The sequence below is a fragment of the Lutra lutra genome, chromosome 6 (assembly GCF_902655055.1).
Source record: "Lutra lutra chromosome 6, mLutLut1.2, whole genome shotgun sequence".
NCBI classification, from domain to species: Eukaryota; Metazoa; Chordata; class Mammalia; order Carnivora; family Mustelidae; genus Lutra; species Lutra lutra.
In genome coordinates this window covers 67260571-67288355 of record NC_062283.1, presented here as the reverse complement: position 1 = coordinate 67288355, position 27785 = coordinate 67260571, and the positions used below count along the sequence as shown (strand labels likewise).

General features: G+C 46.3%; 1 protein-coding gene and 1 pseudogene across 4 annotated transcripts in view; one reads left to right on the top strand and one right to left on the bottom strand.

Annotated features, from left to right (window-relative positions):
* BTBD9 (BTB domain containing 9) overlaps positions 1-27785 on the bottom strand; it is a 435224-nt gene that overhangs the window by 35638 nt on the left and 371801 nt on the right. The gene's annotated exons all lie outside the window — the stretch shown is intronic.
* On the top strand, positions 21344-21712 carry LOC125102541 (transcription elongation factor 1 homolog; annotated as a pseudogene).

Below are 27785 nucleotides of genomic sequence, written 5' to 3'. Positions count from 1 at the left end.
AAGCTGACCCCTGGCACGCCAGCCCCTGAAGCCTCAGGTCTCTGTGTGCAAGGGGGTTGAAGTGGTTGTGGGGATTCAATGAGCAAACCGTGCTTGCCGTGGGGTAACCTGCATGCCGGCTACGGTTCTGTCTTTACAGTCACACGTAGGCAAAAGTGGAGAAGAGGCTCAGCGGGTGTTCCCTCTCTCCACACAGGCAGCTTAGAGAGACGGAAAACACATAAGGTTGTATTAAAAAAGCAAATTAGGGGACAACATGTACAACGTGGAACCACACAACACACACACACATACACACACACACACACAGCCACACGTTACTCATGAAAACACACATGCTCACAAAATGTATTTAAATATTCTGGAAGATGTGCTGAACTCATGACAGTGGTTGTCTCTGAGGAGAGGGTGAGGAATGGGTTTGCTGATGGAGAACAAAAGAGGCTTCAACATTAACTGGAATGTTTTATTTCTTTGATTAAAATAAAAAAGACGAAGCGTACGTGGAAAATATTAACTACAGTCAATTCTGGGGATGAGTATGTGAGTGAATGTTAGAACACATCTAATTCTTTCCTGCATTTTAAACAGTTCTTGACATAAAGTAAAAAAGAGGGAGAAGAAAGGCATTAAAACGGTGTCTGTGTTTATGTGAGAAAGAATTTGGCAGGGGTGGAATTAACCAAACTGCCCATGTGGAAGTTAGGGGCCCCTCGATGGGCATGTGGATTTGCCAGGTGGCACCGCCAGCTCGGGACCAATGCATCTCTACAGAAGTGAGCAGAGGACAGGGGACCTGCTGACTGGGGGAAGGGTGCAGCCACCCCTCTGCAGGGCTTGTGTAGAGTGGATCTGGTGACAAGGGGTCCCAGAGGAAGGCAGGCAGCGGGGCTTGGCTGAGATTGGCTTTCCATCCTAAGCCTCGTCCTGCCTTCTCTGGGGATCCTGTAGATCCTGCACCAATAGTGCCTAAGCTTTTTGGTTCTGGAAAATCATGGGACTCGGCTGCTGATGCTATAAAGAGAATGCCAGTGTCAGAATTTTTCTGGAGCAAACCTGGTGAACACTGGGGAAATGGCCAAAGCCAGACTGGCAGTTAAATGGGGCAAACTGAACACATGGGTTAAATCTTTGCTCCCTCCACTAAAAGGAAATCTAATATATGCTTCATATCAAATATATGTGTTCTAATACACACACAGACACACACCCCAAGCAGGTTCACACTACGTGACCCTCGAAAGGCTCACAGTCTTCAGTCACCAGTCACCTTTGAAGGTCGGGGTGTACAGGGGCTGAACTATGAGGACTGGTTGAAAGCAGGTGAAAAGAACAGATGAACCCCCCACATATCCCCTCTCTTTCTTCCAACACATTGGGAATAAGCCCTCTCCTGTCTCAACAGGAGACAGGGATTTCACTTGGGAATCCTTGAACAGAGAGGGTCTACTCTGGGGGCAACAGGCACAGCAGAGGGTGGGAACATGTTGGGGCTGAGAGCATAGACTTACACAGAAGTGAGTATCACAGATGGTGAGATTTCCAGTTCTTAGCCCTCCTTTGGCTTTCAGACCACTGTGATCCAGGCTTAATCCCCAGGCAAGAAGACTGGAGGACCCCTCTGAGGACTCTGACCAGCCCACCAGGAAAGACCTAGAGATACTGATCCACCTTCTTGCTCTTTGTCTCTCCCAGTCTGGGTTCCATAAATATTTATCCAGTGCTTACTATGGAGTGGGCCCTGTTTTAGGTTCTGCCCTCAAGAAGCTTACATTCCAGTGGGAGAGAGGGACAAAAAATATAGGGCTAAGTAGACAAATACGGCAGTGTAAGTAGATTGAGATAGGCACACTGCTTCCAGATACTGCTTCAGGAGGTTCTCCCTCAACTGAGCTAAAATCGACATCAATGGAGGAAATGGCAATGCCAATCTAGAAGAACATTCCAGGAGAAGAAACCGAAGGCAGCTAGTGTGCTGGGTCTTAATGAGCAGGCAGAGGTCTCCCAGTTAAATGCCCAAATCCCAGTCTGAAACCCTGAAGGAAATCCATAAACCCACCCTCCTACACAAAGCTTCCAACCAGCTTTCTCAATGCCTAACATTTGAAGGTGAATAGCCAGTCAAGGGGCACCAAGGACCTGGACTTAAAAAATAGAGACCAAAAGCAAATAGAAAAGAAAAATAATTCAGAAGGTGGAGTTATAATTCAGCAGAAAGAATAAAACCTCAGGAAAAAAAAAAACCCTTATACTACTGTCAAAAAGATGAAAGAATTATTACACCCTTGAAATAAGAATAAAATGATATGAAAAAGGGATACTCAGAATAAGAAATTGCTCTTGTCAATTAAAACTATGAATTGAAATCAATAATTCAACACAACAGAAGCATAAGTTGAGGAAATTTTGTAGAACATCAAACAAGATGGCAAAGGTAGAAAATACAAGAAGAAGGATAAGAAAATGAGAGGCCTGAACTAAGACATCCCCTACCCAATTAGTAGATGTCCCAGGAAAAAAGAGCAGAGAAGATATGAGCTATAAAACTGTCAAAGTAAAAAGACACTTTCTCAGATATGAAGGACATAAGTTCCTAAATCATAGAGGCCACTGAGTGGCCACTATGGTAAGTAAGAAAGCAAAACATATTATTGAGAAACTTTAGAAGATCTAAATGTTTCTGGATGGGGCAAAAGCAAGTCAACATAAAGACGAGGGAACCGAAACTGCTTGAGATTTTTCAAGAGCGACACTGGGAGTTAGGAGATAATAGAGCCCTCCTTTCTAAATGTTGAGGGAAAAGTTGGTCCCAGCCAGACGACTATTCCCAGTCCAGTCGGTATTGGATAGAATAAAGAAACTTCAATTCAGGCACAGATCTGAAGAAATTTACCTTCAGTGCATCCACTAGAAACTTCCAGAAAATATGCTCCACCAATAACAAAGGAATAAACTACTGAAAAAAAAGTTACGGGATCCAGAAAAGAGAGCATCTGACACAAAGAGATGTGAGGGGAATTTCCAGGAGGGTGGGCAGGGAGAGTGGAGGACGGGAGCCAAGTGAAGCCCAGGACAACCAACCCTGCTCTGGAGAGAAGGCAAGGCTCCAAGGGGAAAAACAAAGGATTTACCGGAGGTCTTAGACCAGCCTGAGGGGATTTCTGTGGGTCTGACAAAAATAGGTGATATGTGTCTAGAAAATTAATGAATGACATATATGGAAAAGTAAGTAATGTTTAACTCCAGGAAAAACAAATGATACTAAAAGGAATAGTGATCTTAGCGAACTACAGGCTTAGGTCTGAACAATAGTTACACAGGCATGCTAATGCTAATAATAAATGATAAAAACTGTGCTTGAACTGGAGGGTGGGGAGAGACGTACACTCACCCGAGGGGGAAGGGTCACCAAGCTAAATCCTTATCTTTCAAAGAAGGGAGTAGATAATTTCCCTAACAGGACTAAAAGACAACTTAATAAACTATCATTTAGAAATCTGAAGGCATTGACCAAAAGAAAGGTCTATAAGGCAGGAACGTTTGCCTTAAAACCTAAAAGTCTGATCATGTGTTATGTTAGACTGCGGGGAGACACGGACTTTCACACACGGCTGGAGGAAGTGTAAAGTGACTAGCCAACTACCAATATTTTAAGTGCACACACCCAGAGCCTAGAGCTAGCAATTCCTCTTATATCAGGGGAGCTCGTGACACGCTCACAGCAGGGACAAGCACTCTGTGAAGACCAAGAGAAGCCGGACAACCTAAGGGACTGGTTAAGTAAATTATGATCCATCTCGAGCCCTGTGAGGAAGGACTACGCAGCTGGAGAGAGCTAGGGAGAGGGACAGAGGGAGGGAGAAGTTCTAGAGATCTCCAGGTATAGAGAAATCAGTGTTAAGAAAATGGGGAGAATCCACATACTCATTTCATGTGTAAGCTAATCTCCGGAGGAAGAGATGGTGGGTGAGAGACATTTCCCTGTCCTTAGTTTTTAATTTTTAAACCATAGTAAACGTATTTCCTCCAAACATTCTAACTTTTGCAAATACTACAAAATTGTTATAGAGAAGGAAGGGAAGCAGTTGCCTCTGGGGAGTGGGCCCTGGGGGAGGGAAGAAAGAAGTAGGGAGCCCTGCTTTTTGTTAATGACCCCTGTGGTTCTACTTGGCTTTAAAACAATGTCCATGGGGCACCTGGGTGGCTCAGTGGGTTAAAGCCTCTGCCTTCGGCTCAGGTCATGATCCCAGGGTCCTGGGATCGAGCCCCGAGTCGGGCTCTCTGCTCAGCGGGGAGCCTGCTTCCTCCTCTCTCTCTGCCTGTCTCTCTGCCTACTTGTGATCTCCGTCTGTCAAATGAATAAATAAAAAAAAAAAAAATCTTAAAACAATGTCCATGTATAACTTTGATGACAATTGAAAAATTCAGAAGGTGAAAAATAAAAGCAGAGCCGAGGAGGAGATAGGCCTCTGGTGACGAGGAATGGAAAGGCTATGTTGGGGGAGCAGATTTATTACAACTTTGGGAAGCAGGGCTGGGAGGACAACAACAACTTTGGGGAGCAGGCGACAGGAGCCTTTGGAAAAGATTCTTGCAGAGGATGGGAACGTTAAAGGCCGTCCCCTATCAACCACACTCCTGTGGTGACAGCGGCACCCTCTCGCAGCTGTGTGGCGCGGAGAGGTGACAGGTACTGAGGCCTGGAGTGAGCCTCCAGACTCGCCTGAAGATCCCTTTGACAATTCTTTATGAGCGTGACCCCACAACGGCCCACCCACTGTCCCTCCGAGAGCGCTATTCTTTCTGCCTCGTAGCTGTGCGGGGCCAAGGATCCCACTGTCACCTGTTTCATCCTCACACTTAGCCCCAGGTGGGCTGTGTGGGCCAGGGCATTGCCCACTGGGCACTGGGTCGGGCGGGAATTCCAGAGTTGTAGTAGGCCCTAAATGGGGCCCTAAATGTCCTTCCCCAGCTGCTCCCAACCTGGTACACCCTGGGCCCACCTCCCTTGTCCCAGGGACAGAGTGTCCTCCTACACAGCAGAGAGGCGGGGGCGGCCCAGATCCTAAGTCCTTCCAAAGAGCTCCCTGGTCCCCAGATCTCCGACCCCGGGCTGAAGGAAAGGCCCAGTGAGGGCAGGTCGAATCTGGCACACTGGGAGGAAGTTCTTTTGTCTTGCAGGACACTTAACTGGATTTTGTAGCTGTCTCGCTGCCCCAACTTACAGGAAATTCTGGGCTCGCTCCATTTATCCTGTCTCTCTCTCCATCCAACAACTATTTACGGACAGCCCTCTACATGCCAGGCTGAGGAAAAGCACTGCCAAGTTAGTGGGACCTGACTGTGGGTCCTACTGAGGTGGCTAGAAAACAGACTGTGAGGAGCCCCTGGGAGTAGTGACCATTTAGTCACATGCTGCTCAGCCAAATGCTTCCTGAGATCAAAGGTCACACAGGGGAGGCTCAGAAGACATATTTTTGCTAGTTTACTGAGTAATTTTAAAAATTTGAGTTAGATCCCACTTAAAAATCAGGAGATTTCACATGAAAAGACAAACAGGTTTGTACAAATAGGTTTCTCTTAAAAACTTGAAGATCTGGGATCCTTGGGTCCTTTTCTATAAAGACAACACTGTCTACAGCTGAGGTGAATGAGACAGACCCAGGCCGTCAAGCTTCTGGTGGTCTGCATCTCCCTGGAGACTACCCTGGCCTGCTTTGCTTGCTCACACCACCCTCCTGACTCAAGGAGGCGGCCAGGTTTCTTTCCCAGCCTTAGGCAGTGCTAAATGGAACAAATGAACTCTTGCAAAGGAATCATACCACCTCAAAATTCTTTGGGAACCTAGAATAGGTCACACAAATATAGAAAATATAGAATTATGGGATATTTCTATAAAATATATATTAATATATAAATAATATATAATATACATTAACATATATAAAAATATAGAAGATACAGAAAAAATAGAATAGGATACACAAATTATGTTTCTTTAACAACAAACAACAAAAATCTCGGGTGCCTGGCTGGTTCAAATTGGTAGAGCTTGCAACTCCTAATCTTGGGGTTTGAGTTGGAGCCCCAGCTTGGGTACAGAGATTACTTAGAAATAAAATCTTTAAAAAAAAGTAATTTGCTTGCCCTCCCCTTGGCTACAGTTGGTAGGTTATTCTGTGGAGCTTCTAAACATTTCCACTCCCAGGCCACGCCCCAGGCCAATTCAACTCAGAATCTCTGCGGGATGGGTCTTGCAGGAGTCCCATTTAAACTCCACAAGGGATTTCAGTGTACAGCAGTGGGGAGCCCTTCCCCTGGCTCGGGGTGGTGGGGGGTGGAGGGTCACCTGCTGGGACAGACCTAGTGTGTCATGTACAGTCCTAATTACATTTCAGGTCAACAGTCCCATAGGTTCCTCCTGCCTCAGATTTCTGGACCTATGTGGGCATATTCTGCTTTCCCGGCCGGTGCTGGTGAACGCACTTGCATTTGCTGCTTTAACCTGAGCTGGTCTTGGTTCTACCTTCCTGCTCATAGCATAATTTTCCCCTTTAGAGGAGTTTCCTCTCAAAGGAAAGGTCAGGACCCTCCCACCAGCTCCTCGTAAGAACTGAGCTGAAAGCTTCTAACCCTGTGGCAGCCACAGGAAAGTTCCTTTCTGGGGACAGTCTAGAGCGTCAGATGAGTCTGTGTGGGAGCAGAGGGGAGAGGGGCAGCTTTAATACTCTGAATCCTCACTCAGCTCCCCATCCCCAAGTCCCCCACTCCCACTCTGATGCCATCCACCCCCTGCCACCCACTCTGGTGCCATCCACCCCCTGCCACCGAGCACTCCTTGATTCCCCTAAGGGGATGCAGTAATTGATGATTAGCATTCCAAAGCTTGGCTTCCATCCTGCTAGCCCGTCATATTTAATTACATTTTAACTATATTCGTCTTCGATAATAGCACGAACATAATTTAGATAATTATCTCTCTCTCTCTCATTCTCTGACTCTGTCTGTCTCACTTAGAGCTCCTTGCAACAAAAATCGCTTTCTCGGCTCAAACACATAAACAGACTCTGGGGCCAAGTGCTTTTCTCTCTTGCAGCAGCTGTGCTAGAAACCCAATGAATCTGAGTATCATGCAGAAAAAAAAAGAGAAAATTCATGTTTCTTCCTGCCTATGTATTTATGTTTGTACACAACTGGTGGTGGGTGTTGGGGTATGTGTGTGCGTGTGTGCATGCACACACACATTTGCATCTGGGCAAGAGCTTTTGTGTGGTATAGCGACAGGGGAGGTCTGGTCAATCAAATTAGTGTCTATAGAGCACCCTCTAGGTCTGGCATTTCTTTCTTCCGAGGTTTAATGGTTTCCCTCGCAAATTTAAACTCGGTTGAAACAGTTCTAAATGTCTGGGAAGTCTTTTGAAGAGATGTGTTCTTTCTAATAGGGTTTCTGTCACACTTGGATCTTATAATCAACGACCTTTTACCCTTGCCCATTATCTGCCTCTTCCAAGAGCCCATCAGGTAGGAGAGGGAAACGTGGGCTCCTCCAAGGGAAAGTGTGTCTCAAGCCTACTGCAGCAGTGTCTGGGGTCCCTACACCCTACACCATCTGGGTCACTTGCCATCCAAATCCCTGCCCCCAAAACTCTCCTCCCCTCCCCACTGGTAGCACAACATATTCTTCAGGACCTTTGTTAGTTTTTCTTGATGAACCAGATATAGCTGAGCATTTTACGTAAGGAAGATTTTATGTTACAAAGTTCACACCACTAAGATTTCTGAACACAAGGGAATAAGAGATGGGTTCAGAAGTAACTACTATCCGAGATAATCCTGCTCAAAGTTGAGAGATCCGGGGCCTGCAAGAACTTCAACAAACTAATTCCCAAGACAGCATGGAGATGGGGAGTCCTTACTCGCAAGCACTCCAGGTTCTGTCCATGTCCTTGGAATTCTCAAAGGCTCCGATAAATATAAGATTTTGTATAAAAAATTCACCTTGTTTGATATCGAAGGATTAGCCATTTGCTGAAGGTCGGTTATTCATCTTCTTCGGATAAATTCAGTATTCGTATGGTTCTAGGTCCACATCAGAGACAAAAATCCGTTTTTCCCCTTTGAAGAATAAATACCACCAAGTAGTCCCCGCACTGGTGAGGGACAGGCAGGAAGTGGCTGAACAGAGGAGTGCTTGTGTAGTTAACACATATAAGGACTCCTGTAGCCACCTGTTCGGGAGACCAAAATTCCCAGCTCACTCTGGAAGTAAAGACGCAGACCAGACTTCAGGAACCCGGCAGAACAGTCTAGACCAACACTTCGCTATCACGGTGCTGAGTCCACCCAGTAACCCTTCCGATGCGACCGGGCCCATTACTGGTCCACGTGCAGAAGGGCTCTCAGCAACATGCTGATTCTGGCAACTGAGTAGTAACTCTTGGCCCTCCAGAGAAACCAGAAACATCGACGTGGTGACTTGGAGAGGCTGCGGGGTCCTGTCCTGGGTGGTGTTATAGAGGAGGACAGGAGTGGTCCTCCCTCAGAGGTGAGGACGGTGGACGGGCTCTCCCTCTGTGGCTTAGGCTCTAGGCCATTCACCTCTCTCAGTTATGGGAGCTGGGGAGAATGTTTCCTGTGCTGTGAAGGTCCTGTCCAGAACAGACTGGACTACTTTAGGCCAAGCCTGAGGTGGGCGTAAAGGGACACACTTCTCCCTCACAGCCCTGCACAGGCTCCAAATACCCTGACAGGCTCCATATTGTTCGGCAGGGATGTTCCTACTTGACTGCTTGGTGCCCAGCTCAGGTGCCGGGGGACTCTGCTGAAATGTGCCTGGAGCACAGCCACCCCCTGGTCTAGGCCTCCACTGGACGGCTGGAAGGGCGGGCAGCTCAGTCACGCGCTCTGCCGGCAGGCAGCTCTAGAGGCTGGTGGGGGCCAGGACACATTCAGGTTGCTCCTCCCCAGAGGATTCCCTGTCCCTGGCAAGTACAATGCACCACAGAATTATTGATTTAGTGACGCGAGTGGCTCCTTTCAGCCTGTAAGGAGAGCAGGCCTGCTCTGAAAAGGCCGTTGCCTCTGAGGAGAATGCCGCTCCTCCTTGGCGCTGCGTGACTCTCCGATGCCTGTCGCCTCGTCTCTCCCCCTGGAGCACACTCCCTCTGAGACACGAGCTGGAAATGCGAGGACCGTGCCTGGGCAGGAGCCAATTTTCAAATGCTAAGAATTTGGCAATTTCATTTCCTAGTGTCTTAAATACTGAAAGGATTTAGAACACAATGAGGACAAAATGGCCCTGAATTTCAGGTTTTAAAAAAGGGCTTTTATGGAAATTCACACCAAATGCCCGTGCAGAATATAACCCCCTCCCCTACCTCAGAAACCCACCACAGTACACACACCTAAGCAAGCCCGTGGCCCTCCGGAAGGGCTGCCAGACGTTCTCTGAATCAAATCTGACCAATTTCATAACTAAAAATTACACTAAGCTCCTGCGGGTATTCCAGATCTGATGACATGCCAAATTCGTTCAGCACCTAACACGGGGGAGATATTCAGTGAAAACTTAAAAATAGACTCTCCCTTTCCAGCCATTAAGGGCCTGATATTTGCAGCTGAACAGGTAAGAAATTGGGGGCACTGGGGAGAGCTTTAAGAATCTCCAGAGTACGAAAAAATGTTTCTCTGTGATGAAAACAACAGCTCTTCGCATGGAGCTGCCCAAGATTAGCCTCGAGCCACTGAACACACAGGAATCTCTGATAGGAGTTCTACAATAAAAAGGTGACAAGTGTCTCTGGCAGGCCCCATAAAGGCCCCTTCTCGAATTTGCATAAATTGCCGCATTCAACACAATTAAAGCCGATGTAAGGCAGCGTGGTGCACGTAACAATCTTTCTTATGGGACATTTTCTGTTAATAAAAAAGTAGAACTTCAAAAAACTAATTTTTCTCTGTCTTTTCAAACACTTTCTCGATAAAAAGTCACCACCCCCCATCTGCAACTTGGGGTCAATGAATTTCTGGGTGCGTGCTCTGTTCCAGGCAGGGCCTTGGCTCTCCTGGTTCTAAGTCACTGTCTGATGGCATCCCCGGGCTCACGTCCACGTGCTGGCCGGCGAGAACTCCCCTGGGTGACCCTGCTCTGTTTGTCTTGGTGCCTGCAGCCCGGCCGCCAGCGGGCCGCTCCCTCTGAGCTCACAAAGCATGGTGGCCAACCCAACAGGACAGCAGGCACCAGGGCATGTGTTAAGTACATAAATTAGGTTAGATAATTTAGATAATATATGACACAAAATTCAGATGCCACGATGGGTAGGGGGATTTAGCTGGGCAAACAGAGAGCTTGGAGGGCTGGCAGGCCAGGAGGTCTGGTCAGATCATTTTAATTCGCTGCAGGAGCCAAGTCAGGATCAAAATGATTGGAGCAAAACGCATGGGAGGCATCTCGTTCCCTGTGATGAATCCAGATTCCCCTCAGGCCAGCAGCCTCGGAGACTCCCTCCCCGTGTTTTGTAAACCTAGGCTTCGCCTGTACACAGGTGTATGTGTGCGTGTGTGCACCCATACCCAAGATGTGAAGCAGTGCATTTCCTAACACCTGCTTTGAATTTTATTCATGCCCCAAGGCTAAGACATCAAACAATGACTTCTTTACTACTTTGTAGTAAACAAGAAGCCATGAGACATGCACAAAAATATGGCTTCCTTTCAGGTTGTGTTTCAATCTACCCCTAGTTACTCGCTGTGCTAGTCCCCTGCCCTGAGGGCTTTGCAGAGTTGAAGAAAGATGCCAAGAAGTCAGATTGCATTCAACAAGGTTAAAAGTTATCCTTGGCACGTGGAAATCTCCTACAGTAAAATACTGTAAGACTGTTGCTAAAGCTAAATCAGCTTATTTTTCTGTATTATTTCTTTTTTTAAATCTTTTTTTTTTTTTAAGATTTTATTTATTTATTTGACAGATCGCAAGTAGGCAGAGAGGCAGGCAGAGAGAGAGGAGGAAGCAGGCTCCCTGCAGAGCAGAGAGCCCGATGCGGGGCTCGATCCCAGGACCCTGGGATCATGATCCGAGCCGAAGGCAGAGGCTTTAACCCAGTGAGCCACCCAGGTGCCCCTCTGTATTATTTCTTGGGGAGGAAGGCTGCTGGGTGAAGGGGATGGGTGAGAAAACTGACCAGTAACTCTTTCTGATTCCATTGTCAGCCTTTAAGATCAGATAGATCAGCTATTAATCTCAGAAAGCCAGCAGTGAATGTGTGCAATAAATTTGTCCTCATTTTATGAATAAGCTCTCGGTCATGAGGGCTTACTGTCTGGCAATTCACCTTTTCCATGATATTTTCTATCAGCTGTATTTTGGAGCAGCTGAGAAAGAATATTATTTGTGTTCCTGGAGATCGGAACATAAAACACCCTGGGCGTGATGGAGACGTAAAGGCGGGCTTCATGTCTGCCCCCGGGCTCACTAAGCAAACAGTTTACCGATGCTCGAGTGAACACCGCCAGGGGACAGGAATCACTCTTCCAGGTCCAGGAGAACACTCATCTCCTCAACAGCCACTAATGAAGGCCTTGTTAGCACGAGATGATGTTGCACGTGCCCACTGGCTTTCTGTCAACGACTGTCAAATAGAGCTGTTGGTAATCACAGCTGGCAAGTTGTTTAGTCAATATTTTTGAAAAGTTCAACCAAGTGTATGAAAGCACAAAGTAGATTTTCCTAAGTTGTGAGATGCTTTACGCATCTCCCTATGCCGTGATGGTTCTGCCCCCTTTGGGATCACACTGGTGTACTCTTGGGCAGTCCTGAAGGGCTGTGGGCTGGGAGGTGCAGAAATGGATGAAATTTCAGCTTTTCTGTCATTCAGCTGTTTTTTTCCATCAAGTCAGCGCAACTCTAGACCTGGGACTCGGTACCGAGGAGACATTACGCTGGAGATGAACATGACAACAACAAAATCCTAACACCACGGCCACTAGGAATGATTCCAGCCCTAGCCTAGAAAATGCCCCAGGGAGGAGGGCCCTCAACGTCAGTTTTAAAGCTCTGGGGAGGATATCAGTATTTCTGCCCTTCCCGCCTTACGAAGGATCGTGGCTCTATTCCATGACTAAAGATGGCAAGTGTCTTTTTGGAGCCATCTCTCCTGGATATGACAACACATCATGAAAGGGAACCACACGAAATTAAGAATGCAACTCCGACACCATGCGGTTTGAGGACTCGGAGCACATGACTGGACAATGGCTGGGCCTCAGGGATATTCATCTTTATTTTTACGATTTTCATTTTCTTCATTTTTTATAATCTTTCTGGGAATGATCATGACTTCCAGCTTTAAGTCAAAATGTCCTGTTAGCAAGTAGATGGGGGGACCAGTGCTCTGGTAGAACACTTCTGAGAGTTCTAGTCTCGGTCTTCTTTTTATGGCGACTGACTCCAGTTAGATGCCCTACAATGCATTCCACAGAAATGCAGCATTTGGGAAACAAAGGTTTTCTCTCAAGACCTTCAATGTTGACACTCCCAAGTTTGGGTCCCTGCATGTGCGGTAGTAGGCTCATGCCCCATCTTCCTCAACTTCTCCCCTCAGCACAGGGATGCTTAGCGGCTGGTGATAGCATCTGAAGAATTTGTTGCGGCAGTGAAATTCTCACTGGCTCTCAGGACAGAACCAATATACAATAACCTGTATGATAGCTGTCACTAACTGCTTCAGTCAGTGTAAAACACGACAACCACCTTCTGGAGAGAACATGAACATGCCCTAGTGCAGGGCTTCCCACAGGGAGGGAGGAGGTATGGTCCATGAGTGATTCTGATGCACTGTTGCAGGGGGTCTCAGATTCAACAGCAGCCCCTGGAGGGTGTGTGGAACCAGACTGCCAGTCCCCACCCCTAGAGTTTCTGATTCAGTAGGTCTGGGAAGGGGTCTGAGAATTTTTATTTCTTAATGGGTTCCCAGGTGATGCTGATGGACTGGCGCTCCCACTTTTGGAGCCACTGTTCTATTTTGTAATAAAGAGGATAAGGCTGTGTCACACCAAGTAGAAGGCAGCAAGCTGGAAAAAATCATAGGCAGTTATAGAATAAGAGGACCAGGAAGACCTAAGAGGACAATTTTAGTGGTAGTGAGGATGGGGGTCTGATATGGAGGGGATGCTGTGGGCAGGAAGGTTTCAAATCCAGCTTTCCAAGCGCTCCACAGGTATCCTGGTCAGGTGAAGAGGTTTGCTGGCCAAGGATCATTGTTCAGGGACAGGAGCTGTGTCGGAGCAGGAAGTCCACCAGCCAGAAGTCACAATATCGAGGCTTAGGCCCAGGTTCTGCCACTCACTAGCTTTATGGCCTTGGGTAAATCACCGGATCTCTGGAGTCTTTGCTGTCACACCTAGAAGATGCCTATCTTGCAGGTAGTGCCGGGAGAGTACTCTGTAAACTGTCACTATAAAGGTCAGGAGTCCCTCTTCTGCCAGACTCCCTGTGCCCCTGAGGGATTTGCTGCTGGCCTCAGGACACACCTGACTCTCCCTTCCCTGCAGCCCCTCCCAGAGCCCAGCTCCATTCTACCCCCAGCCAGTGGGGATGCAGGAAATTACTCAGCAGTAAGGTGAGCCCTGCTCTTGATCCTCTTCTCAAGTACTTGGGTCCTGGGAACTTGCTCTCACCTCATTCCCCATCATTCAACAAGCACGTCACACCCTGGTTCCACCAATTATTCTGTACTTAAGTCCAGCCTACCCCCAGGCTCAGCAACTTCTACTTTAAATGGATAGATACTAAGTATTTTAGGCCACAGAGCTCCTGTCATATATTCTTCTTTATTATTATTTTTAAACAACCCTTTAAAAATGTAAAAACCGTTCTCAGTTTACAGGCTATGGGCCAAATAAGGCCCTGACCCTGACCCTGCTGAATTCCCTTCATTCCCTAAAGTCCTAAGGTCCTTCTGTAACCCTTCCAGCCCAATAGTCTCCTTCTGAATCCCAACATCCAAGGCCATGACACGCCCAAAGTGCTTCTAGGCTGTGCTATTTCTATAACAAGCCCCTGGACCTGCCAGACTTCCCCTAGGGTTGCTTATCTTGACTTTTACCCCTTTCTATTGCAGAGATGTTCCCAAATTCTCTCTTCCACCCCAGGAGGAGGTTGAACCCATGACCAGGTTCTGACTTTCCTGATCTGGAATGTCTACCACCGACCGTCTGGGTTTTAACCTGTAGGCTGAGTGTGTGTGGGGCACAGACAGAAACTTATAAAGAGAACCACATGAAGCCATGACAGGGCCACCGCACAAAGGAAACACTGGTTGTCTTAATTTTCTTTAGTCTCCAATCCCAATGATCAACAGATTATATATTTCTTGGGCACAGAGATTGAATGATTAGTTATATATGATATTTAATTTCTATACATATGAAATTTAATTTCTAGCAATGCATGACATTTTATCTGATAGGGGAGACACAATCCAAACTCCAAACAATATATGGAGTGTGTGACTTTCTAACCCTCTCTATCTAACCCTCTCTCCCGTACGGGTTTTGTGAGTGCCCGCCCAGAGTGTGCACCAGGCTCGTTAACACTAACAGCTCTTGATGACTGACCAGCTCTCTGTGGAGGGTTTAGTTTAGTTTAGCTCAAGCAATGCACACTCCAGTGCCGCTCAGTCTGTTCCTTTGGAAGGAGCATGAGGACTTTATCACGTACTTCTTTAAACTAAATAGTCTCTCCTTACTAAATTAGGCACCTAAGTCCAGCTTCTTGGTGTTCATCTTTCTGATTAATTCTCTGACTTGAAGAAATGGCTCCAGTTTTGTCCTTCCGTCTAGGAGAGTGTCCTGCGTCTCACACGTGGCCTGACTGTGGAACAACACAGCTGACAAGGCAGACCAGGTGGTTGTGAAAAGGGTGTGTGTTCTCAAAATAGAGCTACACTATGACCCAGTGATTGCACTACTGGGTATATATCCTAAAGATACAAACGTAGTGATCCGAAGGGGCACGTGCACCCGAATGTTTATAGCAGCAATGTCTACAATAGCCAAACTATGGAAAGAACATACATGTCCATCAACAGATGAATGGATAAAGAAGTTGTGGTATATATACACAATGGAATACTATGTAGCCATCAAAAGAAATGAAATCTTGCCATTTGTGATGACGTGGATGGAACTAGAGGGTATTATGCTTAGTGAAATAAGTCAATCGGAGAAAGACAACTATCCTATGATCTCCCTGATATGAGGAAGTGGAGATGCAATGTGGGGGGGGTTGGGGGGTAGGAAAAGAAAAAATGAAAGAAGATGGGATTGGGAGGGAGACAAACCATAAAAGACTCAATCTCAAAAAACAGACTGAGGTTTGCTGGGGGGAGGGGGGATGGGAGAGGGTGGTGGGGATATGGACATTGGGAAGGGTATGTGCTATGATGAGTGCTGTGCAATGTGTAAACCTGGCGATTCACAGACCTGTATCCCTGGGGATAAAAATACGTTATATGTTCATTAAAAAATAAATAAATAAATTTTTTAAAAAAGGTGTGTATTCTTACAGTTAAATGAACTAAGCAGTCACTAGAAGATGAAAAAGCAGATAATGTCAGCCATTTTTGCCATATGAGCTACCAATGGACACTGGTTCCACCTCTCCACAGACATGGTGACCTAAAATATACATGCAAATAGTTTCAAACACTGCAGAAGCCATTTGGCCATCCCTGTCACCTCACAGGGGTGACAATCAGACCCTCTTTGGAAATTTATCTTAATTATGGTAGATCGTTGGTATTTAATATGGTAGTAGATTGGTAGATTGGTGATTCCTGAGTTGACCTGGCTGTGGTGAAAACACTCAACGTGGAGTGAATGTGTTTAACATTGTGGTAAAGGAAAAGCAGTCCACTTCTTCAGCTGCAGGGTTTACCTGCCTGGGCTGCTGAAGGCAGAGGTGGGGGTGAGGGAGCATGAGCCCAGAGTGGGTCGTGAGTGGTGTGTGTGGTGAGGACAGTACCCTCGTGTGAGCACATGCCATCAGGGCAGGCCCCACCAGCCTTGGCGCTGCGGTTCTGGGTTACTGACCTTTACCAGCCCCACTAAAGAGCAAGCTGTGTTCTCATGGCGCCAAGCTGAGGAGAAAGATCCTTTGAATGGGAGTTTACTCTTGGCTTTCTTTGAATAAGCTTCTTTGGCAGTGAGAAAAGCTTCTTACCTCCCCAAAGTAGCTTGTACTTGAAATATACTGCTTCTGAGAAAGGGGTGTAACCCTATCAGCGTTTTCACTGGGATTTGAAGCTATCCTTTCTGCACAGTTTGACAATATACACTTGTACTGGCCAACAAGGGATCTTTTACTCAACTCCCATAAAGTTTTACAGTGTATGATTCATTTCAGAAATGAGACCTGATAATGCAGATTTATCACAACGAGAAGCCTGCCTTTAAAATGTGATTTAATGATGCCTATACTTATTCACTGACATCTTTATAAAACTGTTAGCGTGGAAATATATTTGTCTTTTCGAAAATAAGTCTTCCTTTTACAAGTATCGTGCAATACAAGAGCCATACATTAAAAATGCAGCAGCAAGAGCAGCAGTGGTCTAATTTGCGAAGGCAACACGGCACTGAGCGCCGCCTTCTCTCGATTCTGACTACACTAGCAGACACGGAGAGCATCTCCTTCCTTCCAGCAACCTCCACTCATGCATCTGAGTCCCTAGCTCAGGGCTGCTACTGTAACTAGAGGGCAGAGAGAGGCTCTCCAAGGTCACCCAGATGCAATAATGCTGTAAATAAACAAGCTACTGATTATGATTTAATGCTGCTTTTCTTCCTACCTTAACTTGGTTTATGAGCAGATCTTGATGATTTAACCTTTCAGCCAATTAGAACAGAAGGTTTGATTGACAGCAAATGAATAAATAACATTTTAGTGCAGGAGATAGAATCATCCTCCCCTATTAATCAGTCCCTCTGCCCGTGTGCAGGTAACACGATATTTATCACGCCACGCTGTTACAGTCCCTTGGGGTGTCATTTCATGGCCTACCAGTAAAAACTTCACATTTACAGCAACTGCCCCTCTATTACTGTCGATAACATCTAATTGATATGTCAAACCTCCAAGGAGTGCAGTAAATTAAAACACTGCCTCCCCCAAAGAAAATAAACTGGCAAACAGGTAAATCAGCACCTGCCTTCTTATAATCACCCAGACGCTTCCTGTTCAAAATCCACCCCCTACGAACCCACTTCACTTCGGGCTTAGACAGCCAACACCCCACTGCAGCATGGACACACAGGCTAAGAGCCCACCACCAGATTTCTGCCCACTGAATGTCAGGGAACCCTGAGCACTACCCACGACAAGCCACTGCATTCAAATCATTTTGCCAGTGTAAGCCCAGCTAGACTGTGGGAGCCACAAGCATTATGTGGTGTGCAGTTTGGAAGAGAGCAGTTACCAGCCCAATCACGATACTGCTGATTTCCCCTAAAGACCAGGCAAGGCTGTCGGAGATGTGATCTCATTTACCTACAGCATGGGGAGGAGCTGGAATAATTATTCATTGTTCAGAAGAAATGAAACCCAGAGAAGTAAGAGACTGGTCTAACCGCTTATCATAAATTGGACACATTTGACACCAAAATAGAAGATTTATCTTAGGGCACCTGGGTGGGTCAGTTGGTTAAGTGTCTGCCTTTGGCTCAAGTAATGATCCCAGGGTGCTGGGATCAAGTCTCTGTTGGGCTTGCTGCTCTGCAAGGAGTCTGCTTCTCCCTCTGCCCCTCCTCCCACTCGTTCTCTCAATCTCTCTCTTTCAAACAGATAAATCTAAAAAAAAGATTTATCCTAAAAAACCGGGCTTGTAGCCACTCAAATATAGCACTTAATTAATAAAAGTGCTTAAAAACACACCAATGAAGACAGAAAGGACTAACATGGTGTTGATAATTCAATCATTTTATTTACTTAACAAAAAAACCTTGATTTTAATAATGGACAAAATGAAATTCAGAATATGATCCCACGAAGGCACCATGAACTGTAAAGGTTCTAGCTGAGGAATATATAAAACTCATATCTGTCTCTCAAAAATAGGAACACCCACATATATCAAAAGTAAATTATCACTCAGAGAAAGACAATTATCATATGATCTCACTCATATGTAGAATTTAAGAAACAAAACAGAGGATTATAGGGGAAGAGAGGAAAAAATAAAACGAGATGAAATCAGAGCGAGACAAACCATAGGGACTCTTTTTTTTTTTTTTAAGATTTTATTTGTTCATTTGAGAGAGAAAGCACAAGCAGGGGGAGAGGCAGAGGGAGAAGCAGACACCTCCCCTGAGCCGGGAGCCTCATGCGGGGCTCAATCCTGGGGATCACGACTGGAGCCAAAGACAGACATTCAATCATCTCAGGCACCCAGGCACCCCAGGGACTCTTTATCATAGGAAACAAACTGAGGGTTGTTGGAGGGGAGGGGGTAACAGGGTGATGAGCATTAAGAAGGGCACGTGATGTAATGAGCACTGGGTGTTATATATGACTGATGAATCACTGACCTGTACCTCTGAAACCAATAATACATTACATGTTAATTAATTGAGTTTAAATTAAAATAACAGAAGTAAATTAGACATACATATAAAATATTGACTTATTACTAGATGTGTGACACACAGGTAAACAGGGGTGTGGCCACATGTGTTCTTCGTGGCTTCCCATTCTAGCTCTTCCCACTGCTTTCTTTACGGATTCTGTATCTTCAAAAAAATTTTTTTAAATAGATCTGATGTGAGGCAAACCAGCAGAAATGAAGTTATGATCCTGAGTTTGGGGGAAAATTTGTAGATTATCACAATAAATAATTTAAAAATAATTCTATTAAAAAGAATTCTAACAGCTGATCCTACTGAACTATAGTGCTGAATAGCCAGCCTTCTAAATACAGGAAGCTGTCCCTGAACAGGAATTTGGAATTTAGATATTCAGTTAGCTTTCTTCCTATTCAGTTCCTCACCCACCTGCAGGTCTGCCCTGACCCTGTCCGCTGCTCCTGCCCAATGTGGTCATTTTAGCCAAACCTTTTACTTCCTTTGTTTTTGTTCTGTTCCTTTCTTTTTTTAATGGGCTCTCCCCGCAACCACACCACCCCCAATCTTCCCCAAATGTTCCCAATTTCTCATCTTGCTTTGGAATCCCTGTCTTAGTCTTACTTCTTCCTATGGTCTTTCGGAGTGGCTGGGAATTCTTCATAATTCTGAAGTATAGATAATTCAGTACTAAGATTTATTTGAGTCTTATGGCCTGCACAACCTCTTTTTCTATGTTGTCATTCCTCTTCTTGGATTTATCTGTCTGCCTGGCTCAGTTGGCAAGCCCCTGGCCTTCTGAGCAATATTCCTAATGTTGGATATGGTCTTGAGCATACTTCTGGATAAGGGCCATCTCATAATGATGAGGAAGAAAAGGATTGTCAAAATCCAGTGTCACTGCTTAGGGGAAGATGATCCTTGGGGCAAAACCAATGTTGGATGAAAAATACTCAAAAACCTTGCACAAATGCTTCTAGAGATTACCAGCCAAAGTACACACAATGTACAAAGAGCAGAAATGGAGAGGCTCTGTCTACTGGAAGGGCTGAACATGGGTAAAGACGTGCCATGAAAGAAAGGTAAAAATGTAAGAAAAAAAGCTTGGGTAAGAGCAAGATCTGCAGGACAAAGAATGATCCATTATTGAGCCAAACACTGGTACGTAGCTAATCCAAATAAAGAGCTTTCTTCCCATTTCTAATTTTCATGATTTATATGTTTAATCAGAGTTATCCAAATATCACCCATTATAAACTCAGCTTAATGTGGGGCTTGTTTCAGAGTATGTATGTCAGGTAGCACTCATACTGCTTATAAGACTTGGCCATTCAGAATGGAAGTATAATTTCAAGGTAATAATGAAGTGTAATGCAGCAATTCCATAATCTAATTTGGGTAAACCCATAAATGTGACTCAGAAAGGCATGTGCAGCTGAAGGTAAGTAACTTCAGATGGAATTCTTGCTGGTAGATGGTGAATGCATGTCTCAAGGAGCTCCCTGTGAGATGGGGACACAGAGTTACCATGGACAGGAAGATATGAAAGAGTATGCTTTCCCCGTGGGTGCTCCCCAGGGCAGCCTCTGCATCTGTCTCTGCAAGCTTCATCAAAAGTCCACTTACCCACCTCCGTGCCTCTGGAGCCTCAAAGCCATCCATCCCTTCATTGCCCACAACACCGTAGACAAACAAAAGAATAAATGGGTTAAGGAAGTTGCCTCCTCTTGCCCAATGATGTGCCCTAGAGGCTTTGAGATCCACTTGAATCAAGCACTAGCAGTCAAATTCAGAGGTCATGGGAAGAGGCAGGATGCTCTAGGGTACATGAGGAAGCTAGTCCAGCAAAACTGGTGAAGGTCAAGGACCTCCCTAGATGGTGAGATCTAGGAGAACAGAGACATTCTCTGGCTCTGAAGTTGCTAATGTTCTTCTGGGAAACCCCTCCTTTAGTAACTCAAAAATATTCATATGTGCCAGGCATTATATGCATATTGGGAATGTAGATATGAACAATGAAAGCAGACAGGGTCCCTACTTTCCTGGAACTTAAAATCTATTGCCATGATAGAAATTAGTAAGCAAATTACAAATAACATAAAGTCATAAATCGTGACAGGTGTTTTCAAGGAGAAGAACAAAGTACTATGGGAGAGACTAACAGAGGAGGCCAACTCCATTTTGGCTGGAAATGGTCATTTAACCAGCTTACGTCAATGGTCATTTGCGTAGCCAGGCAAAGAGCAGAGATTAAGGACTACCTATGAAAATGCAAAGAAGTGTCAGAAGTAACCCTGGACTTTAAGGAAGTTATGACCTAACCGAAGAGATCTAGTGATGTCTTCCTTTTGCAGAGAGTTTTATCACTTAGAGATTACTTCCATGTACACTGAATCATTTGAGGCAGGTATGACACACATATCCAAAGAGACTAATGATACTTGTTCTCAATGAGTGAGCACGGTCCCTTTGCTAGGATGGAACATAAGGCTCCAGGCCAGAGGCAGACTGGCTTCTTAGTCCCCAGGCATCCCAAATCCCAGAGTACACCAGCTTGCCTTGCCCAGAGGTACTAACTTATCCCTGTCCCTGCCTGTTCTCTAACCTGCTGTAACCTTCTCCACCCACAGGAATGTTAATTAGTCTCATTGAGGTTCCTAGAAATAGGTCACCTCAGGTTTTAGAGAGGGATGGGAGTGTGAAACCCTCTCTTTTGGAAAACCAGTAAGACATGGAACCCTACCAAGGCAACTGGATTGCATAACTCAAAGTGTAGTGATTTAGGGAAGCCACTGTCTCCTGGGTGAACGAGGCTATCGCAATGGGGGAAGGTGAGTGTTTGTCCTCCTACAGACACCGGGGACAGAAAGTCAAAATGGAAGCTACCCTCCAAGAAGACGACAGGCACCCTAGAGACCCACCACCTGCCCCTCCTGCAACCATGAGAAGTTTTGTGAGGAGAAAATAGACCGTGTCTACAACACCAGAGTCATCTTCTGTACCATGTGCCTAGAGAAGTCCCACACTGGTCCTGTACCTGTGTGAACGGGTGGATGTGTACAGTGATTGGACAGACGCCCATGAGGGAGTCAATCAGTGACAAGGCAGAGGACTGACCCCCCTGGGCAGTCCCACCAGCTATTTAGCCCACCGGCCCCCTTCCAGCCCTCTGTACGGAGTGGGTATGGGTGTGGTTGGGGTGTGTGTGGCCACGTGGGTGTGCTTGGGGGCATGGCATGGACTTGAGGTGGGGTTGCCGGGACCCCAGGGGCCCACACCACTTCACTTGGCTCTGGAAGCCTTTGACCTGCTGGCCCCTTCACCCTGGTGTCCTGTCATCCCAAGCAAGAGCTCTCCGGGACTCTCCAGGCTCCTCCTCATGGGACTCACCAGCACTCTGCCCACTAGAACTGGACTGCCTGCTCCCTCCTTTCCTGCCTTCCAAGGCGTGTGGCCTGAGATAAGAGCCACAGTCCCATAGGCCCCTTCGCTGGGCCCTAGCAGAAGAGCCCCTTTGTATATTAAGTCATGCTTTTGTAGAGGAGGAAGGGGCTGGGTGGGGGGCAGCTGTCAGGCATGAGCCCTTAAATGAAGCAGCAGGAAAACAGACAAAACACAGCAAGGGAGCAACAGACAGGCATTTGGAAGCTTTCACAGATTTGGGGAGGGGGAGCCCTTGCGATCGCTGCACCCCTGTGAAAGGAAAGTCCATAAATGGGGACCCAATGGCACAGGTCAGCCAGCAAGATGGGCAGAGTTCATAGCGGATCTGGGGGTGTGGGTGAGCCATGACCAGGATGAGCCTGGCTTGGCAGCTCCAACAGGCCCAAGAACCGCACATACAACAAGAGAGTCTGAGAGAAGAAAGGCTAAGATCTAGGGGTGATGCCAAGATTTCTGACCTTGGGAAAACAAGTATTAAAACTCTCAAAGCTGAGACGTGGGCCAAGAACACGTAAATCTCATGGTGCTTGTTCAGGTGTGAGGCCACATGTGTACACGTGCACGCACACACACACAGTCACAGAGTTCCCTCCCCCGACATAAGGGGCTTCTGAAGCCATTTGTGGTACCACAGGGATCCAATTAACCACCATCTCTCACAAACATTAAAACACTAGTTAGACATGAAAAACACTGCTGTGGACCATCAAAGGCAAGCTACAGCTGACAGAACAGCCCTGAATAAAACAAAGACCTAAAGACGGCGGGGCTGCTCTGGAAGCAATCGACTTTATAACCACAATTTGACCCAGGATTTTACGGCTGAGATGAGCAGAGGTTTGGGCAGTGAGAGGCTGACTACTTAACAAGTGTGTCCTGGAGTGGCTTTCTTGTCCAGCGTGTACCTCAAGTGTCCCCTGTGCCAAGTCACTTAACAGGGAAACCAAACGCTCTACTGCAAGGAGATGCAGAACGTGGCCCCGAGAGGGGGGTCAGGGAGTCCCTTTCTTCACGTTCTCAAAGAAGGCTGGCATTCTGATTTCTCTCCAAAGAAGACCTCTTTGGGGGTCTGTGCTTTGAAGTCCTGGCTAGAGGCATAAGTGTTGTTGCTTACTGTTGTTTTAAGGGCACGTATTTATCACATAGTTCCCAGCTTCTGTTCTTCCACTCCTGGCTTCAAATTCCTCAGATTTCTAATCCAGAGGTTCTCCAAGGACTTAACAATGAGCCTCTCGAAAATGGGTGGAGAACAAAGGGCCCTGTGATATGTTCCAGAGCCCTAGACACACACATCAGCGACACGTCTCGTCCCTGCTGCTTATGGGGCAGGAGGAAAGGAAGGGGATGGACGTCATGAGGTGGACGAGAGAGAGGGCTGGCTGGCCACAGTGGCAGCCAGACTTAGCTGGCTGAGGAACTGGTTCAAGAGTGCTTCAGAAGAGACCAGAAAGTCCTCTGCCGAAGGTCACAAGTCCCTGTCTAGGAAGCAAACAGGGAACAGGGGACCACTTTCCTCCGTACTTGCAGCTCCTCCTGCTGACAGAGGAGAGTGTCCTCAGAGTGTCCTGCTCTGCGAGGGAGGGCGTGATAGAGAGGGCTGGCAGACTTTCCATGCCGAGAACCCAGGCAGGCACCTTGAGACTGATTAGTGGACAGACTTGAGAAAGTGATTCTGTTGCAATATGGCACTTCTGGAACCAGATGTATGTGGTACTTTGCTCAGAAGGAGCCCTTCTGCCTTGACTATTGGGCCTGTGGCTGTCCAGCATGCTGCCCCAGGGCACTAGAGCACAGAGTTAGAGTTTCTCTTGCCCTCCCTAAAGCCCCCCGCTGCTCCCCCACCTCAGCTTCTCACCTGGAATACGGCTATCGCTCTAGGGTAGACTCTTGTTAACCCTCGTCTCTAACTGCTGCTTTTCTTGTCTCCAGTCTCTCTTACTGCTAATTCATGGTCTTTCTGTCCTAGGTACAATCTACCCCAAAAGGCACACCCTTAGCAGCTCTCTCTTCTGCCTGAGAAGAGGATAAGGTTAAACTCCCCGGCATGGCGTCCATGGTCTTCCACAATCTGGTCCTAGTTTGTCCCTCCAGCCTTCTTTCCAGCTCGTTCCTGTGGACATGTGATACTTCAGGGGCAGCCCAGGGCACACTATTGGACAAATCCTCCTCACTCCTGAAGCAAGAAGGGGCAGTCCTGGGCCTCCCAGCCCACAATTTGGTTAGGCCAAACCAGGTCTAGTTATCAGAATGCGCCAAGCTGTGTCACATCTCGCGTATTTGCACATGCTGCTCCTTTTGCCTCGTGTGCCTCCCAGTGCCCTTGTCCACCCCAGATGATGCCCCGGCTGGCATCCGGTTACCTTTCAGGATTTAGCGTCAGTGGTATTTCCCCCAGGAGAACTTTCTCAACTGTTCTTACTGCACTTACTGATTTCTGTATCTGTCTCTGGACCAAAATGAGCACCGTACACTTAGGAACTTAAAAAAAAAAAAAAGTGGCACAGAGTAGATGCTCACTAAATGTGTGTTAAAGGTATGAACAGAACATGTGAATACCAACCTCTGGGGTTCACAGAATTAGAGTCTCTTTTCCATAAGACAGCTTTGCATACATTTAAAGATCATCATCGGGGGCACCTGGCTGGCTGGCTCAGTTGGTAGAGGATGCGACTCTTGATCTGGGGGTCATGAGTTCAAGCCCCATGTTGGGCACAGAGTGTACTTTAAAAAAATTTAAATAAAGATCATTATCATCACCTCACAACTCTCTTGGTCTCGTCTTACCTGGGTCTTGTTTTATCCCTGGTTCCTTCAATGGACCACCCCTCACACCACCTTCCTGGACTCTCATCACCTGGTCTTTTGCAACGTCCTTCTTTAAGCATGAACACATGTGTCCTGCCCAACACAGAGCACAACAGGAAGGTCGCATGGGCATATGGACATGGGGCAGCCAGTGTAGACTAGGACTGCCCAAAGTTTAGAGCAGCCTCCTCCTAACTATTAGCTAGTATTGAGTTTGTGGCCAACTAAAACCACAGCTTTTTTTCCACATAAACATCTCTCAAGCTTGTCTGCCCCCCTACTGTACTTGTACAATTGATTTTCTGAACCTAAATGGAGGGCATCACATTTATTCCTATTAAATCCCATCCTGTTGGTTTGGTCCCACATTAGAGGCTGGAGAGGTCATTTGGAATGTCATGTCTGCCCTCTGTCTTCTGTCAAGGCATTGATTAAAATGGTGAAATGTATAAATGCCCAGGACTGAGGACAGAGTCAGAAGGTACATATCAAGAGCTCTTTCTCTCCTCTCCCCTGTCCCCACATGGGCTCCCAGTCCAGTCCATCAGCAGTCTGTTTTACACAGCCAACCACTCCCCACCAATCCCCCTGTCACCACTCTAGTCCAAGACCCTGTCTTCTCTGGGTTATAGCAACAGCCTCCTTATTCATCTCTCAGTTCCATATTTATCTCCCTCCAATTCATTTCCCACATAGCCACCGGAGTGATCTTTAAAAAGCAGAAATCAGCTGATAGCACTTTCTTGCCTAAGACCCTGCGTAATTCCCCTCTGCTCTTAGAATGAAACCCATACTCCTTATCAAGACCTGAGGGTCATATACAATCTGAGAGGCACTGGCCTCTCCATCCCACCTTGCACCGTCCGACTCCTTCCCCAGGCGTCAGCAGCACACACACCAAGTTCATTTCTCCTTGATGGTCTTAAGGTTCCCTGATACTCTCTTTCCCCAAGACTTTGTAAGGTTGTCTTACTATATCACTAAGCTCAAATGTCACTTTGTCAGAGTGGCCTTTATCCGAGCTCAAGTAGCTGCTTTTTGCCTACAAGAGCCCCATTACTATCTATTTATCCTCCTGTTTGATTTTCTTCATAGCATTTATCAGTAGTTGAAAGTTCCTTATTTATCTGGTATTGCCCATTTCCTCCTTGCAAAGATGTAACCTTGATGAAAGTAGGTATCTTGTCTGCCTTGTTCAGTGCCTGTCACTCAGTGGATGCTCAGTTTATTTGTTAAGTGGATGAATAATAGTCAGAATTATGAAATCAGGAGAAATGAAATATATTTGTTATATGTATTAATAAAAATCATGCTTGGCTCCATTCTTACCACTGTTATTATCAACTTTGGTTTGTTATCAATATTTTATGATGCCGTCAAAGAATCAAATAGAATTACCAGCACGGAGTTAGGCCAGACAATAATTGGTAATAAAAATGCATTATGTGGGATAACACAGACATGCTACTTTAAAACCATGCACTCTGAGAGACCTCTAAGATGCTGGTGCAGAATTAACATGTCACATGTAGTTCTGTGGTTACTGGATTAGATTGTTTTTATATCAAAAGGGCCATTTTTGAGGGCTATTGCTCAATCAGGTCAAATTCATGTAAATGCCTCTAATCCCTGCATTTATATATACTTATTCTAGTGTAATATTAGGGGCAAGGATCATTCTGATTTCAAAATCTGAATCTTACTGACTTAGAATCCTATTCACAATGGCGGTATAAGACTCATACTGTTGACCTAGTAGCCAGCACGTCAAGTGGGCTATCAATGGGGCTGGAAGGGCTTACCAGGAGCCCAGCAGCTCACCCACCCCAGTGCCATTAAGCCAACCCTCCTGAAGGCTCCACCAGCTCCCAGGGGTAAGCTATGGCCCAGCCACATGTGAGAAAAATAGGACCATTCTTTTTACTATGTCAGCAAGACCCTCCTCTCACCCCAAAGGCCCAGAATGAGATCTCTGGATTCATACTCGTAAATTAAAAATGTATTAGGGGGCCTGGGTGGTTCAGTCTGTTAAGCGTCCGACTCCTGATTTTGGCTCAGCTCAGGCTTGCTCCTCTAGCACTCTCCTCAGCCTGGACAGACAAGACTGCCTTCGCCTCTGGTGTTGAACTGGTGCTCATGGCTCCAAGACTGCTTTCTGAATGCTTCTAGCTGAAGCTATTTATATACCACTAATCACTGGAAGGTATAAAAGGGGCTCCTCTCAACAAATATTTGAGCATGAGGGGATATGTGCTCCACATGGAACAGGCCTCTTGCCTAAGCTGAATCCCTTTAGCAGGAAAGGAGGGTGGAAACTAGAGAAGAATGGCCCAGACAAGTTTTTACCACATCCCCTAAGAAACCCGAGATAAATAAAGATTCTTAAACAGAAAGAGATAAAAGATACAAGAGAGATGTAATGTAGCATAGAGCTCTTCCCAGAAGGTCCCCCTCCCCCTTCTGTCATTGGGCTCTGAGCTGCAATTCATTTAAAGAGGCCTTTTTCAATGAGTCTCTCTGGATCACGGATTACTATCACATAAAGAGGTTAGGCTTCCTCCTAACGGTCAGGCTTCCTCCTAACGCCCAGTCTAAGTCCTGCCCACTTCAGCAGACTCTTCCCAGGGCATGGCTGGCTCACTCCAGGGAAGCATGAATCCACCCACTGAGGAGCCTGGCCAAAGGGGTTCTTAATTCAAAATCTAGGCAGGCTGGTCACACCTCCTTGGATGGGAGACCTCCTCTCTCCAGATCTGTAGAAGGGCTCAAGTTTTTGGTCTTCAAGTCAGCAAGAATTTGGTTTGGATTAGTTGAAATCTCATTTTCCGCTCTTCCCTAGTGATAACCTGTATCTAATTCACTGTAAGTCTGAAAAATCCACGTTACTGTTCCATTCAAGAAAACTGCCCCCAAAATATAACCAC